This window comes from Artibeus jamaicensis, unplaced genomic scaffold (assembly GCF_021234435.1).
Source record: "Artibeus jamaicensis isolate MK-2021 breed Jamaican fruit bat unplaced genomic scaffold, CSHL_Jam_final contig_482, whole genome shotgun sequence".
In the NCBI taxonomy this organism is placed as follows: Eukaryota; Metazoa; Chordata; class Mammalia; order Chiroptera; family Phyllostomidae; genus Artibeus; species Artibeus jamaicensis.
This window is the reverse complement of record NW_026521857.1, coordinates 14,463,419-14,478,701: the sequence shown is the minus strand read 5'-3', so window position 1 is coordinate 14,478,701 and position 15,283 is coordinate 14,463,419. Positions and strand designations below refer to the sequence as shown.

The 15,283-nt window shown below is 38.6% G+C and overlaps 1 protein-coding gene across 1 annotated transcript in view; it reads left to right on the top strand.

The window, feature by feature from the left end:
* Window positions 1-12,616, top strand: part of MTF2 (metal response element binding transcription factor 2) — an 81,036-nt gene extending 68,420 nt beyond the window's left edge. The window contains exon 17 of the transcript XR_008392206.1: window positions 12,462-12,616. The gene's annotated coding sequence lies outside the window, so the exon portion shown is untranslated. The remainder of the gene's footprint in view (window positions 1-12,461) is intronic.
* The last annotated feature ends 2,667 nt before the right edge of the window (window positions 12,617-15,283 follow it).

Genomic DNA, 15,283 nt, shown 5'->3' with positions numbered 1-15,283 from the left:
TACAAAAGAAATTAAGTTTCTTGAAGATAGAGGCCTAGGTAGATATGCTTTGCTTTTTCACACAACCAAAGAAAGATAACAACCAATTTAAAAACAAAAAACAACCAGAACTGCCAGAAAATAGAACTGTATGGAAGTCTTGACAACAAAGGAGTTAAAGAAGAAAGATTCATCCAGACTGGGAGGAGGGGTGGAGGGAGGCAGCTGGGGTGGGGAGGATGTGTAGTAAGGCAGCCACTGGTGCAGTCCCATATTCATGTGAAGATAAACCAGGAGGAACAACTGGGGAGTGAGACAGACCATGCAACCCAGCGTTCCAGCATGGGAAAATAAAGCCTCAAAACCGCTAACTAGAAAGCTGTGGGGGCTGTGGGGACTGTGGTGGCAGGAGAAACTACTGGTATCCCAGGAGAATCCATTGGAGAGACCCATTGGGCCCTAGAACATACACAAGCCCACCCACCTGGGAATCAGTACCAGGGCAGCAACTGGAAGGGCACAATTTGCTTGTGGGAAGCAGGAGAAGTTGCCTGAAAGCGGGGTGAGAGCCAAGCAAGCAACATTGTTCCCTCTGATTCCTCCACCACTTAAAGCACCACAGTACAGCAAAGTGTTGCCCTGCCCTACAAATACCTAAGGCTTTACTCCTTACATGTAACAGGTGCCGTAGACAAAGAAATATGGCCCAAAATGAAAGAACAGCTCAAAACTCCAAAAATAGAAGTAAGCTATGAAGAGATAGCCAATCTGTCAGAGGCACAGTTCGAGACACATAATCAGGATGTTCACAGAAATGGTTCAGTGTAGTCGAAAATTAGAGGAAAACGTGTAGGCTACGCAAAGTGAAATAAAGGAGAATGTACAGGGAATGTACAGAGACAGGAAGGAAAGTGGTACTCAAATCAACAATTTGGACCAGAAGAAACAAGAATTCCAAAAAATGAGGAAAGGCTTAGGAACCTCTGGGACAACTTTATACTTTCCAATATCTGAATTATAGGGGTGCCAGAAGGAAAAGAGAAAGAGCAAGAAATTAAAAATTTATTTGAAAAATGAATGAGTATTTTCTTCAATCTGGCCAAGGAAATAGACTTATAAGTCCAGGAAGCTCCAAGAGTCCCAAATACGTTGGACCCAAAGAGGAACACACTAAGACACATAAGTTACCGAAGCTTAAAAATTAGAGAATCTTAAAAGTGGCAGGAGAAAAGGAGACAAAAGAGTTCCCATAAGACTTTCAGCTGATTTCTCAAAAGAAACCTTGCAGGTAAGAAGGGGCTGGAAGGAAGTATTCAAAGTTCTTGAAAGGCAAGAACCTACGTCTAAGGTTACTCTATCCAACAAAGCTATCCTTTAGAATGGAAGGGCAGATAAAGTGCTTCCCAGATAAGGTCCAGTTAAAGGAGTTCATCATCATCAAGCTCTTATGTGAAATGTTTAAGAAAAAGAAAATAACAATGTGAAATGTTTAAGAAAAAGAAAACAACTATGAACAGTAAAAAGGCAACAAATACAACTATCAACAACTGAACCTAAAAAGCTAAGCAACCCACTAGAACAGGAACACAATCACAGAAATAGAGATCACATGGAGGGTCATCAGCGGGGAGGAGGAGGAGGGATAATGTGGGAAAAGGTACAGGGAGTAAGAAGCATAATTGGTAGGTACAAAATAGGGGCAGATAAAAATAGTATAGGAAATAGGCCAAAGAATTTTATATGTATGACCCATGAACTAAGGTGGCGGGGGCTGGTGCTGGAGGGAATGGGGCTATTGGGCAGAGGAGGATATAGGGGAGTAAAAAACGAGACAACTGTAATAGCATAATCAAAATGTTTTACTTATGGAGAAATATTTTTAATCATTCTTAAATATTTAATACGTTGCTATTTATGTAAATTGGTAACTTGCATATGTAATCTTAGATACATTACAATTTAAGTAAATAAAACTACAGTGGAAGATACACAAAATGAAGTAAGTTGAACTTAGATGAGATGTTAATACCAGTATTAATAATAATTGAGGTGTGTTCAGAAGGTATCTAGCCATGTAAGTTGCAACATGGAGACATTTATTGCCCTGGCTGGTGTGGCTCAGTGGATTGAGTGCTGGCCTGCCAACTGAAAGGTCACCAATTTGATTCTCAGGCAATACCTGGGTTGTGTACTAGGTCCCCAGTTGGTGGCTTGCAAAAGGCAACCAATTGATATATCTCTTGCACATCAATGTTTCTCTTCCTCCATCCCTTTCCCTCCCTCTAAAAATATAAATAAATAAATAAATGACACTTATTGAAGATACAATAAACATTATACATTGGACAATAATGCCTCAGTCTCCCTCAAAGTAGGCAGCTTGGGACTTAACACAGTTTTCCCAATCGCCATCAGCTGCCTCACTGTTTTCCTGAATGTCATAACAGCCTGAAATCTCTTCCTTTCCAAGGTGATTTAGTTTTGGAAAACCCAGAAGTCGCTGAGCACCAAATCTGGGTTGTTGGGGGCCTGAGTCACCTGGGTGATTTGATGTTTTCCCCCAAAGTTGTACAAGACATGATGCATGAGCAGGTGCTTTTTCAGTGATAAAGCTCCCAATCACTAGTTGCCTATAGCTTTGGCCTTCTGAATCATTCTAATAGTTTCTGTGGAGGAATGTTCAAGCCTAATACAAGGTTTGATGCAGATTTGTTGCTTTACTCAGTCATATTGAATTGCAACTGGCACACAGTACACAGGCTCCCTCACTGGTGTCTGTCACCCCCACTGACCAATACAGTGAAATCATTGTTCACATATGTGCATTCCAGTCCACTGTCTTTGGCTGCCAGGTTACATCGATGTCACACAAACCATTTTCATTATATTAACAATAGGCGGACTTTTTCTGGACAGACCTTTGTAAACTTAGTAGAGGATTATAATCATTGTTTTAATAATTGACTTCACATTCCACTGTAAGGAAATTTTTTGCATATAGAATTAGTGGAATGTAAGGAACTTTTTCTGTGTAGAATTTGAGGCAAAAACCAGATTTTGTGAGAATTTCTGTCTCCTTTGAGAATGTGGAAAGCTTGCTTAGATATCCCTGAAGTTCAGCTTTTCTCCTGAGGAGACATGGAACTTTTAGGAAATGAAGCTTGTTGGAGTTCTGGTAGGAGAGTTCTTTTTTTTTTTTTAATTTATTTATTTTTATTGATTATGCCATTACAGTTGTTCTATTCCCCCCTTCATTCCCCTCCACCCTACCCCCCCATCCCCACCATTACCCCCCTTTAGTTTATGACCATGTGTCTCAAGTTCTTTAGATTCTATATTTCCCATACTATTCTTACCCTCCCCCCTATGTATTTTCTATCTACTGTCTATGCTACTTATTTTCTGTACCTTCTCCCCCCTTCCCCTCCTCCCACTCCCCTGTTGCTAACCCTCCCTGAGATCTTCATTTCTATGGTTCTGCTCCTGATCTAGCTATCCTCTTAGTTTGCTTTTGTTTTAGGTGTGGTTCTTAATAACTGTGAGTTTGCTGTCCTTTCACTGTTCATCTTTTTTATCTTCTTTTTCTTAGGTAAGTCCCTTTAACATTTCATATAATTAGGGCTTGGTGATGATGAACTCCTTGAATTTGATCTTATCTGAGAAGCACTTTATCTGTCCTTCCATTCTAAATGAAAACTTTGCTGGGTAGAGCAATCTTGGTTGTAGGTCTTTGGTTTTCATGACTTGGAATACCTCTTTCCAGCCCCTTCTTGCCTGTAAGGTCTCTTTTGAGAAATCAGCTGACAGTCTGATGGGAACTCCTTTGTAGGTGACTGTCCCCTTATCTCTTGCTGCTTCTAGGATTCTCTCCTTCATTTGAATCTTGGCTAATGTAATGATGATGTGCCTTGGTGTGTTTCTTCTTGGGTCCAACTTCTTTGGAACTCTCTGAGCTTCCTGGATTTCCTGAAAGTCTATTTCCTTTGCCAGATTGGGGAAATTCTCCTTTATTATTTGTTCAAATAAGTTTTCCACTGGTGGCTGTTCCTTTCCCCCTTCTGGTACCCCTATAACTCGGATGTTGGAGTGTTTAAAGATGTCCTGGAGGTTCCTAAGACTCCTCATTTCTTTGAATTCTTGCTTCTTCACTCTTTTCTGTTTGGCCATTATTTGCTTTCTTCTGGTCCACTGCATTGATTTGAGTCCCAGTTTCCTTTTCATGGCTATTGGTTTCCTGTGCAATTCCATTCATTTCAATTAGTTTTGCCTTCATATGTGTGTCTAATTTGTGGCTATAATCAACCAGTTCTGTGAGGGTCCTGATCACCAGTGTTTTAAACTGTGCATCTGAGAGTTTTGCTATTTCTTCATCACTTAGATTTATAGGCTCTGGGGCTTTGAGATCTTCTTGAGCCATTTTTGGTCTGTTCTCGCCCGTTAGGTATGAGGAGCGGAGCCTTGGACTCTCAGGTCGCTGGGTTGTGACGCTGTATGTGGGGGCGTGGTCAGAGCAGGGAAATGGCAGCGTCCTGTGCTGCGGCTAGTTGTGGGGCCTGCTCAGTCCCCTAGTCTCACCGCCCACTCCCTCGCTTGTCTATCTGCGCACGAAAGCGCAACCACAGTCAACCCACAGCCCTGCTCCCTCGCTGTTTCCCCGCGGTAGCTCGCTGAGTCGCTTACTAGGTCCAACTCTGCGCCTGTGTTCCGCGTGCCTGAGTCCGTCTGACAGAGTTTTTTCTGCTGTGTACCCCTGAAACAATATAATATGTATGTGCAATGCTGCTCCGCCAGCTGCTGGCTTCGCCCCTCTTACCGGTCAGGCTGAAGAATTTGATGTTATCAGACTTCCAAAAAGTTCAATTTTCTGTGTTCTGGCTGTGTTTTCTGTTGCTATATTTAGTTGTCTCTAAACTTGGTTGTGAGAGAAGGCACGGCGTCTCCACTTATGCCTCCATCTTGGCGGAAGTCCTGAACTGATTCTCAGGAGAGTTCTGTTGGAGTTCTTGCTAGCTCACCTAAGTCTCAGGTGTACGTTGTCTATCATGGACTTGTAATACAAGAATAATATCATTATAGATAATAGCATATTGTCATGGTTTTATTACATGCATATATATTAGTCAAAAAAATAGCCTAAAGGTCAATCAATAATTGAATCTAAAAAACTAAGAAGCAGAACAGAAATGGACTCACAGATACAGAGAACACTTTGATGGTTGCCAGTGGGGAGGGGGGAAAAGGTGAAGGGATCAAAAAATAATAAAAGAAGTATACATTGTTTGTTACGGAGTGGTCTTGGGGATGTGGAGCACAGCATAGGGAATAGTCAATGGTATTGTGACTGTGGTGTCAGATGGGTGTGGGATTTATCAGGATGAGCACTTGGTGGGTCATGTGTCTGGTCACTGCTGTGTACCCCTGAAACAATATAATATGTATGTCAAATGTAATTGAAATATAAAAAAATTATTAATAGAAAAGTAATGTGAAGGAATAGAGAGGGGGTGGTATGTCCATCAGAGCAAGAATTCGATGCTAATTCCCATGACCACATAGGTTAAAGTGAACTTAAGAACTGATGATAGTAATTTAACTTCAGTAATTTTTTAAGTGCTGAAACTGAGTGAACTTCAAGTAAGTTTAAAATGTCAAACTTCAGAGGATCCTAATTCTTAAGAAAATAGTTGTTTTACCAAATACATGTAATAATGTTTGATCTTGGCTACGTAAGTCAGAGAAATGAGGAAAATTAAGTTACCTGTACTGGTTATTGCATGTATATGGAAGGTATCATTTAAAATGTGTCAGTAGGGTAAAGCTTGTATTTTCTGAAATTACTTTGAAATACTTTTCAAAATTTTGAAAATATTTTAAAACTAAATTTGTACTTTTATTAAAAAATAGTAGTTAATTGAACACTCATGTACTTGAAAATATAATTTATATTTATTTTGGGACTCTTTAGATAAAATATGTATGTTGGCAGCCATGTTACAATCAAATTTTATTTGCTAATTAAGATTATATTAGTGTTATAGATAAGCAAACTCAGCAAAATACCCAATCATTTCTATTATATTTGGAATTGAAAGGCTTTAAACAAATGATTCGAGAAAGAGAGAAACATCCATTTGTTGTTCCACTCTTGTGCATTCATTGGTTGATTCTTATATGAGCTATGACTGGGGATTGAACCCACCACCTTGGCACATTGAGATGACACTCTAACCATCAGAGCTACTCAACCAGGGCTGGAATTGGAGCACTTTATTATTCATCTAGGATTCTTTAAGTTATTTTGTATTCCTCAAGCATACTGTGACTTAAAAAAGCAAAAATTGGATAATTTAGAAACATGGCATAAGGATTAAAGGGGAGCACTGGATTAAATTTTTTATACAGAAAAAGCAAAATAGCAACTCATACCTAATATCAAAGTACATTGATCATATGAACCTTCTCCATTAAAAATAACATTTAAGATTTGTATTGTATCGCTGGCTGGGTGGCTCAGTTGGTTGGAGTGTCATCCTGTACACCAAAGGGTTGCGGGCTTGATCCCCAGTTGGGGTGTGTACAAGAGGCAACCAATCGATGTTTCTCTCCTACCCCCTTTCCTCCTGACTCTCCCCTTCCCTCCCTGCCACTGTCTCTCTCTTCTCCTTCCTCTCTAAAAATTAATAAACATATCCTCAGGTGTGGATTTTAAAAAGAAAGATTTATATTGTAGTGGAAATACCAATAAAATAGAACTTCATCTATTCACCAGGATTATTTTCTTTAGAAGTAGCATGAATTTTTAAATTACAGTATATATGAGTATAACTATGGTTTTACATCTTTTAAAACTTAACACATTCCATATTTAGTGGTTTTACTGAATTCAGTGTAACACAAGCCACTGCTTATTTATAAACAAAATCCATTTTATACAAGTTCAGGTAAAATATGGTTTTAATTTTTAAAATCTGTTTATTTCTTAACCTTATTTTGCACATTGTTTATTTTTCTGAATGTTTAAAAAGGTATACTATTGAAGTATATGTATTATTGCTAGGGCTACCGTAAGAAATGACCACATACTTTGTTCCATAAACAATAGCAATTCATCTCATAGTTCTAGAGGCTGGAAGTAAGAGGTCAGAGCGATGGCCCGGTTGGTTACTTCTGCAGGCTTTGAGAGAGAAGCCATTCTGGTAGCGGCCAGTAGTCCTTGGTATTCCTTAGCTACAAACTAGCATTACTGCAGTTTTCCGCCTCTAATTTACACAGCCTCTGTGTCAAATCTCCCTCTCCTTCCTCTCATAAGGATACCACCAGGGTGGTAAGTCCAGGGTGATCTTGTCTCAAGGTCTTAATCACATTTGCAAAGATCCTGTTTCCCATAAGGTCACATTTACAGGTACTTGGAGTTAAGACTTGAGAATATCTTTTGGGGAGGGACACGATTTAATCCACGTTAGTATTATTACAGGGTTTTTTGGTATGCTTCAGTTTCTGAAAACATTTTTAAAAGCCATGTTCTGTTGGAGAGCAGGATGAGAGGGAGGAGGAGGGGAGTTTAGAGGGGAGGGGTTGAGCAAAAAGGGAACGGGACTCATGGACAAACAGTGCGGTGATTGCTGCAGGGGGGAAGGATAACGGGACTAAATGGTAATGGGGAAAATACAATAGTGTAAAAAAAAGCAGCAGTCATGCTTCAAATACCTGTGAGTTGCTGTGAAAGTAGAAATGAAATGTTAGGATCCTTGCTCTGACATTTTAAATTATGGAGGACAGGAGTAAATATAACTAAATTTGAGCTGAAATGTGATAAGTGCTATGGAATATCGGGGCATGTTTCCATAGGAATGGAGAATAAACCCAGGACCTACTAAAGGGAATCTTATTTGAATTTGGATTTGAAGGATGACAGAATTTTGGCTGGCAAAGATAGGGTAGACTAAGAAACAGTATAAATGAAAGAGATGGACTTTTGGGAGGAAGGACAATGAAAGGGATATACTTTAGGGACTTGTACAGTCTTGGGGAGTTAGGACGTGAAAATTAAACAATATTTGAAGACAGTATCTGACAGTATTCAAGTATGCAGCATATCCCTAGAGAACTGATAAACTAATTTGGAGTGAATTATTTGTTAGGTTGTACCTTGAAGGGAGAGAAAAGCTTGGTTCCAAATGAGCAAAATGAGGAAGCAGGGTAAGAATAGGCCTGCTGCTGAGAAGTAACATCTCACACAGTATGTGAAGGCCTGTTTTCCAGGACACCACTGGGAGGACAATGAGAACGAAGTGTGATTACCTCCATTCGTGTTCTCAGCCGGAAAGATAATTAGAAGGGTCACAGTGGCAAGAGGATGTAAAGGAGAGATTACTTTTGCATGGGGCCCGGCTATAGAAGACATTTGGGAAAAACGAGTTGTATTTTGCCATGTATAGTGCGCATATTTTGCCCAAGTTTTTGAGGGAAAAATATTTCAGGCACTACCCATCCACATTACAGATGGGTAGTGCCTGAAATACCTTGTATCTATTCTTGTGTTTTGTAATTATTTGTTACATAAAATTTCTTATACAGAATAAATGCCAAAATTCCTTTATAACACAAAAAAACAAGCCCTGGCTGGTGTAGCTCAGTGGATTGAGCCCGGGCCTGTGAACCAAAAAATCATGGTTCGATTCCCAGTCAGGGCACATACCTGGATTGCAGGCCAGTTCCCAGCAGGGGGCAGCTCCCAGCAGGGCACACATGAGAAGCAACCATACATTGATATTTCTCTCCTTCTCTCCGTCCCTTCCTTTCTAAAACATAAATAAATTAAAAATAAAATTAAAAAAGACAAGTATCTAAATATCAATTAGTGCATTAAAAATTAAAATGAGAGTCTTTTTCCTGAAAGTTTGAGCCAGAAATGTGGGTGCATGTTATACATGGGAACATGTCATACATGGCAAAATATGGTATTATGGAAGACTTCGTGAAGGTGAATGAGAATGAAGGTTTTGAACCTGTAGAGAAGGGAACACATTGAGACATTCAAGTGCAGGAAGAGTGAACAAAGTCATTAAGTCCACACACAGAAAAGAACAGTTGAGTTTGGGTAGTGTGTAGTATACCTGAGGCTGGAATGATTTGGATTCTGATAGGACTACTACCCTAAGGTGTTTTTTAAGTTAATTTGGCACCAATGTGTGTGTACGATGATTCAGAGGGAAGTGATGTGAGGCGCAAAGCCAGGAAGGGCTGATCTAAATCTAGGCAGATCTGAGATAGTAGAAGCAGTAGGAATGTTAAGAATACATATGAGAGATTTTGGGAAAGGACTGAGTAGGTAAGACGTCTTTAAGTTTTGAGGACCTAGGAGGCTAGTGATGTCATTACACGGAGGAAAGAGGAGGAGACCTGTTCAGAGGACAGGAAGGAATAACACATGCGTGAAAGTAGTGGAAGAAGTAAGATGTTGAATGGGATTGGATTGTGAAACAACACACATTAGTAGCTGTTGCCTCTGACAGGCACTTCCCAGAAGCTTCTGCATTCTGTCATTCAAAACTTGCCTGTTACCATTCTTTGAGCAAAGACTCGGTTTCTTTATGGTAGTACTGTGGCAGGTATGTAGAAAATTTTCCATAAAACTGAATTATTATTTTTTGCCTGTTACCATAAGATTGGGATAATAATTAGAGAAGATTTAAGATTATTAGCTGAATTAGAAAAGTATTTGTTTTTTGAAGCATTAGTACTTGTATTTGTAGTGAGAAACTATTGTGTTGTTTTATTTAAAAGCTTATCCTGCCCTGGCTGGTGTAGCTCAGTGGATTGAGTGCAGGCCTTCGAACCAAATTACCACAGTTCGATTCGCAGTCAGGGCACATGCCTGGGTTGCAGGCCAGTTCCCAGCAGGGGATGCACAAGAGGCAACCATACGTTGATATTTCTCTCCCTCTCTCCCTCCCTTCCCTCTAAAGATAAATAAATAAAATCTTAAATTAAAAAAAAAAAAAAAGCTTATCCTGAGGCAAGAGCACTTGGAAGTGTTTCCAGGAGAGTACTCTGTGGGGCTTTCTAGGTGGATGATCTGTTAGGGATTCAAAAGCCCATACTGTATTCAAAAGTGGTGTTGTATAAAAAGCAGGTTGTAATAAAAATCAAACCTGAAAAACTTTGTGAAAAAAATTGAAGCAAAGTAATGTACAAATAACGTAAGCTCTTTTTTTTTTTTTAATATTTTATTTACCTTTAGAGGGGAAGGGAAGGAGAGAAACATCAATGTATGGTTGCCTTTCGTGCGCCCCCTGCTGGGAACTGGCCTGCAGGGAATCGGCCTGCAACCCCAGTATGTGCCCTGACTGGGAATCGAACTGTGATTGTCTCAAATAATGTAAGTTTTTAAATGAATGAGGAAAATATTTTATCCTGGAAGGAAAATGCACAGCAATACATAAAATATAAGATATATAGAGTGGTGAGTAAAAATGTCAAGTGGTTTTTTTGGCTAACCCTGGAAAGCAGCATTAAAATGTTTCAAGTAAGTGAAATTGACCTTTTTTTTTAAATTGATTTTAGAATGAGAGAGAGAGAGAGAAACATCAATTTGTTATTTCACTTATGTATGCATTCATTGGTTGAGTCTTGTATGTGCCCTGACGGGATTGAACCTGCAACCTTGGTGTATTAGGATGACACACTGACCAACTGAGCTACCTGGCCAGAGATGAAATTAACCTTTTGAAAATTACACTGTTACACTAATTTATCTTTTGTATTGAAGAATATAACTTAAGGTTAGACAAATAAGAAATATTCTCTGTAGTCCAATAATAGGGAAGCCTTGGTAACTTACTATTATACTCACCAATTAATTTATCCTCTTCCTAAGGCAACTGCTATAGTCTCTCCAATCTGGATTTTCTTGCAATAGAAATTATTCACATCTAGGAAAAAAAACTCCTTTACTCAGCTAAACTTAACTTAGAAGGAAGCAGTGCTAATTTACATGTTTTTCTTCTTAAGCTTAAATTGTATCTGAGCTGGCAACAAAAAGACTTGGTTAAGCAGTTCCAAGAGAATGAAGATGCGGTGTATGAGAAAGGGGCAATGATAGCGAAGAATGGAGGAAGTAGTTGAGGAAAAGGGGCGGAAGTTTTATAGCAACTGTTGTTTTTACCCCCCAAATGAAAAAGCTTTACTGTTTCCTAAGTATGATATACAAATATTTCTCAGTGAAAAAAATGTAGAAAACACAAAAATATAAAATATTCTAAAAATCCTCCCAGATCTGCAATCCAAAAGAAAATGGTATGTAAGTCTTACTTTTTACTTAATAATATGCCTGACCTCCTCCCAGCAAATACTGTGGCCTAACCACCAGGTGCAAGGGATTGAACATGTTTGTCCTCTGCCTTCAGATACTTTGTTCAGAGTCTAGTAAAGGGTTTATATACATTAAATGCAGTATGATATGTTCAATGCTCTGAAAGCGAAGTACAGATGGAGCACATGATAGGGGCACAAGCTAAATTTGAGGGAGCTCATCAAACTTCCCGGAGCAATGAATGAGAAAGCTGACTGGGAAAAATTAGTGGTTGATAATTCCTAAATACTAGTCTCCCTAGTTATACTGTCAAGTCTTTAAGGGTAGATTCTTTGCTTTTCTGTTTCTCAAAGGCCTGGACATAGCAATGCTTAAATTTTCTTTCTTTTTTATTTTTTATTTATTTATTTTTAGAAAGAGGGGAGGGGAAGGAGAAAGAGGGAGAGAAATATCAATGTGTGCTTGCCTCTTGTGCACCTCCTACTGGCAACCTGGCCTGCAACCCAGGCATGTGCCCCTACTGGGAATTGAATTGGCAACCCTTTTGTTTGCAGCCTGTGCTCAATCCACTGAGCTACATCAGCCAGGGCAACATTTTGCATATAGTACAATATCAAATCCAGTAAATTGTCACCAGTACAATTCAGAGTTTATTCAGATTTCACCAATTTTACAAGCATTCATTTGTGTATGTAATTTTATCACCTGTATACTTATTTAACCACAATTAAGACAGAATTATTCTACCACAAAACTGCCTTTATAGCCACATTTCCTTTCTTCCCTCCATCCCATTCACATTCCCTTTCTTCCGCCCGTTCCTAACACCTGAGGACCACTAACCTGTTTTCTATTTCTGTAATTTTGTTATTTCAAGAATGTTACAGTGTATAAAAGGAATCATACAGTGTATAACCTCTTAAGATTGCTTCCCCCCCCCCCCCGCTCTGCCACTAACCTAATTCTCTTGAGGTCCATCCAAATTGTTGCATGTATCAATAGTTTATTCGTTTTTTATTGCTGCATAGTATTCCATGGTGTGGATGTACGATTTAACCATTCACTTTTTCAAGGACATTTGCGTTATCTACAGTTTTGGGCTGTTACAAGTGAAGCTGCTTACATAACATGTACAGGATTTTACCTGAACGTTTTTTTCATTTCTCAGGGATAAGTGTCCAACAGTAAAAGTGCTGGTTTGCATGGTAAGTTCATGTTTAATTTTATAAGAAACTGCCAAATATTTTCCAGACTGACTACCATTTTATGCTCCACTAGCAATGTATGAGTGACCCAATTTTTCTTGCATCCTAGCATCAGGTGTTGTGTTTTTATTTTAGCCACTCAGGTAGATGCGTTGTGATAATCTCACTGTGGTTTTAACTCAAATTTCCTTAATGGCTAATGATACTGAACTATCCTTTACATGCTTATTTGCTATCTACATATCTTAAGTGAACTGTCTGTTCATGTTTGTCCATTTCTAATTGATTTTATTTTTTTCTATTAAACTTTGAGAATCCTTCTATATATTCTAGTCCTTTTTCAAGTAATGTGGTTTGCATATATTTTTCCCCATCTGTAGCTTTATTTTTCATCCCCTTTACGAGTTCTTTGATACAGCAAAAGTTTTTACTTTTGATGACATCCAGTTCATCAGTTTTTCTTTTTATGGGTTAAGCATTTAGTGTCAAGCGTAAAAACTCTGTCCACCCATGGGTTCTTAAGATTTCCTGATTTTTTTTTGAAATGCTGTATAGGTTGGGTTTTGTTTTGTTTTTCATTTAAATTCATGTTTTTGCCTATGTTTGTCCCAGTTGCTCCAGCACTATTTCTTTAAAAGGCTGTCTTTTCCCTTATTGAATTGCTCTCGCACCTTTGTCAAAAATCAGTTGGACTTGTTTTGGTGTTTCTAGAATTTGTTTTATCGACCTATGTGTCTTTTCCTCCATCAGCATCACAGTGTTGATTATTGTAGCTAAATAGTAAGCTCTAACTTAGGCAGTCTTTATTCTTTTCCAAAGTTGTCTTAGCTGTTCTTGGCCTTTAAAAAAAAATTATCTTGTTCAAGTACAGTTGTCTGCATTTACCCCATTCTTAGTCTTTTGTCTTTCCATGTAAATGTTTTAGAATATCTACAAAAACAAACCTTCCTGGATTTTGATAGGAATACGTTAAATTTATAAATTCAGGAAGAATTGAACTTTTTACTATGTTGAGACTTCCAATCTGTGAACATGGCATTTTTCTCCATTTATTTAGGTCTTTGATCATTTTCAGCACACAGATCCTGTACTTGTTTCGTTAGATTTATACCAAGATGTCATTTTTTTAAGTGATTGTAAATGGTATTGTTTTTCATTTCCAATTTTTTAGTGTCAAGCAAGAATCCAGCAAAATACAACTCTAAAATGTATCTCTTGAAGCCGTGGCATATCTTTAAGCCTCTTCCTACATATGGTATTATTGGGTTGGCCAGAAAGTTTGTTCTTTCCCCGCTTAAGATAGCTCTAGTAGCATTTAGTTGTCTTTGACTTTGTTTTAAATAATTTTGTTAGATTGTATTGTGATGGCTGTCATGTCAGCATGCATTAAAAAAGACATCAAAATTGGTGAATTTTTGTGTGGCCATTTTAATATTGAAGATGGAAGAAAATATGCAACATTTTCAGCATATTATGCTTTATTATTTCAAGAAAGGTAGAAATGCAACTGAAAACACAAAAAAGATTTGTGCAGTGTATGGAGAAGGTGCTGTGACTTACTGAAATGTGTCAAAAGTGGTTTGTGAAGTTTTGTGCTGGAGATTTCTTGCTGGACCATGCTCCAAGGTTGGGTAGACCATTTGAAGTTGATAGTGATCATATCGAGATATTGAGAATCAACATTATACCATGTGGGTGATAGCCAACATGATCAAAATATCTAAATCAATGAAATTATTGGTGAAAATGAAGTATATGTCTTTTATGAAAAAAACCATAGAGTTTTTGACCAACCCAATACTAGTTTAGATTTGAAATAAGGGTAGAAAGAATAGGATAATTAGTCCATCCTCCCACTTGATATCAGATGTAGAAGTAATCCCTTTTAATAACATCTGATTATTGCCACTTGAAAACTTCCAGGGTGGGGAAGTAGTCTCTCTATACATACAAAGGAGCTCATTTTAGTGTCAATACTGATTGTCGTTGTTTATTTTGCTGTTGACTCACAATAATTAAAAACCTCCAATTAAAAAAAATTGTTTTAGAGATGGGGGAAGGGAGAGGGAAACATCAATGTACAGTTGCCTCTTGCGTCCCCTACTGGGGACCTGGCCTGCATCCCAGGCATGTGCCCTGACTGGGAATCAAACAGGCAACCCCTTGATTCACAGGCCAACACTCTGAGCCATGCCCGCCTTGGCCAAAAAACCCTCCAAATTTTTAACCTGCCCTGCATTTTCTTGCCTTTCTTGTTCAGATTCAAGGATAGAGTCCATCATCGTAAGAGTTTTCTTTCACGTAGCATCTTAGATATGGATTACCTTGTGCCTTTCCCCCAGACATACACACAGCAAACGTAGTTTGACTGTAGTTTCTAATGACACAAGCCTTCCGGAGCCCAGACACCTGAAAGTGAAGAGTGAAGTAGAAAGGTGCCTTAGCTTGTAGGGTTGAGTGACTTTGTCTAGATGGTGTGAAAGAAATGGACTGTATGGTATGCTATTTTAACTGAGTTTTAAGATGTCTTGAATTCCCAAGATTACCCAGTTAACAGTCCAAGGATGATGGACACCCGAACCCCAAATTGTGTTGTTAATTTAAGATTCTGGAGTCATATTCCAGACTGAAACAAACTATTTCTGGGGTGGGACAGAGGAGTAAGCAAGCTCCTCGGGTGCTTATTTAGCATTCCTCTTTCAGAACTGAAGATCTTTGCCTCTGCAAGTATTTTGAGCACCTTTTAGTTATAATTCATGCTTGGACAACAAATGAATAACTATAC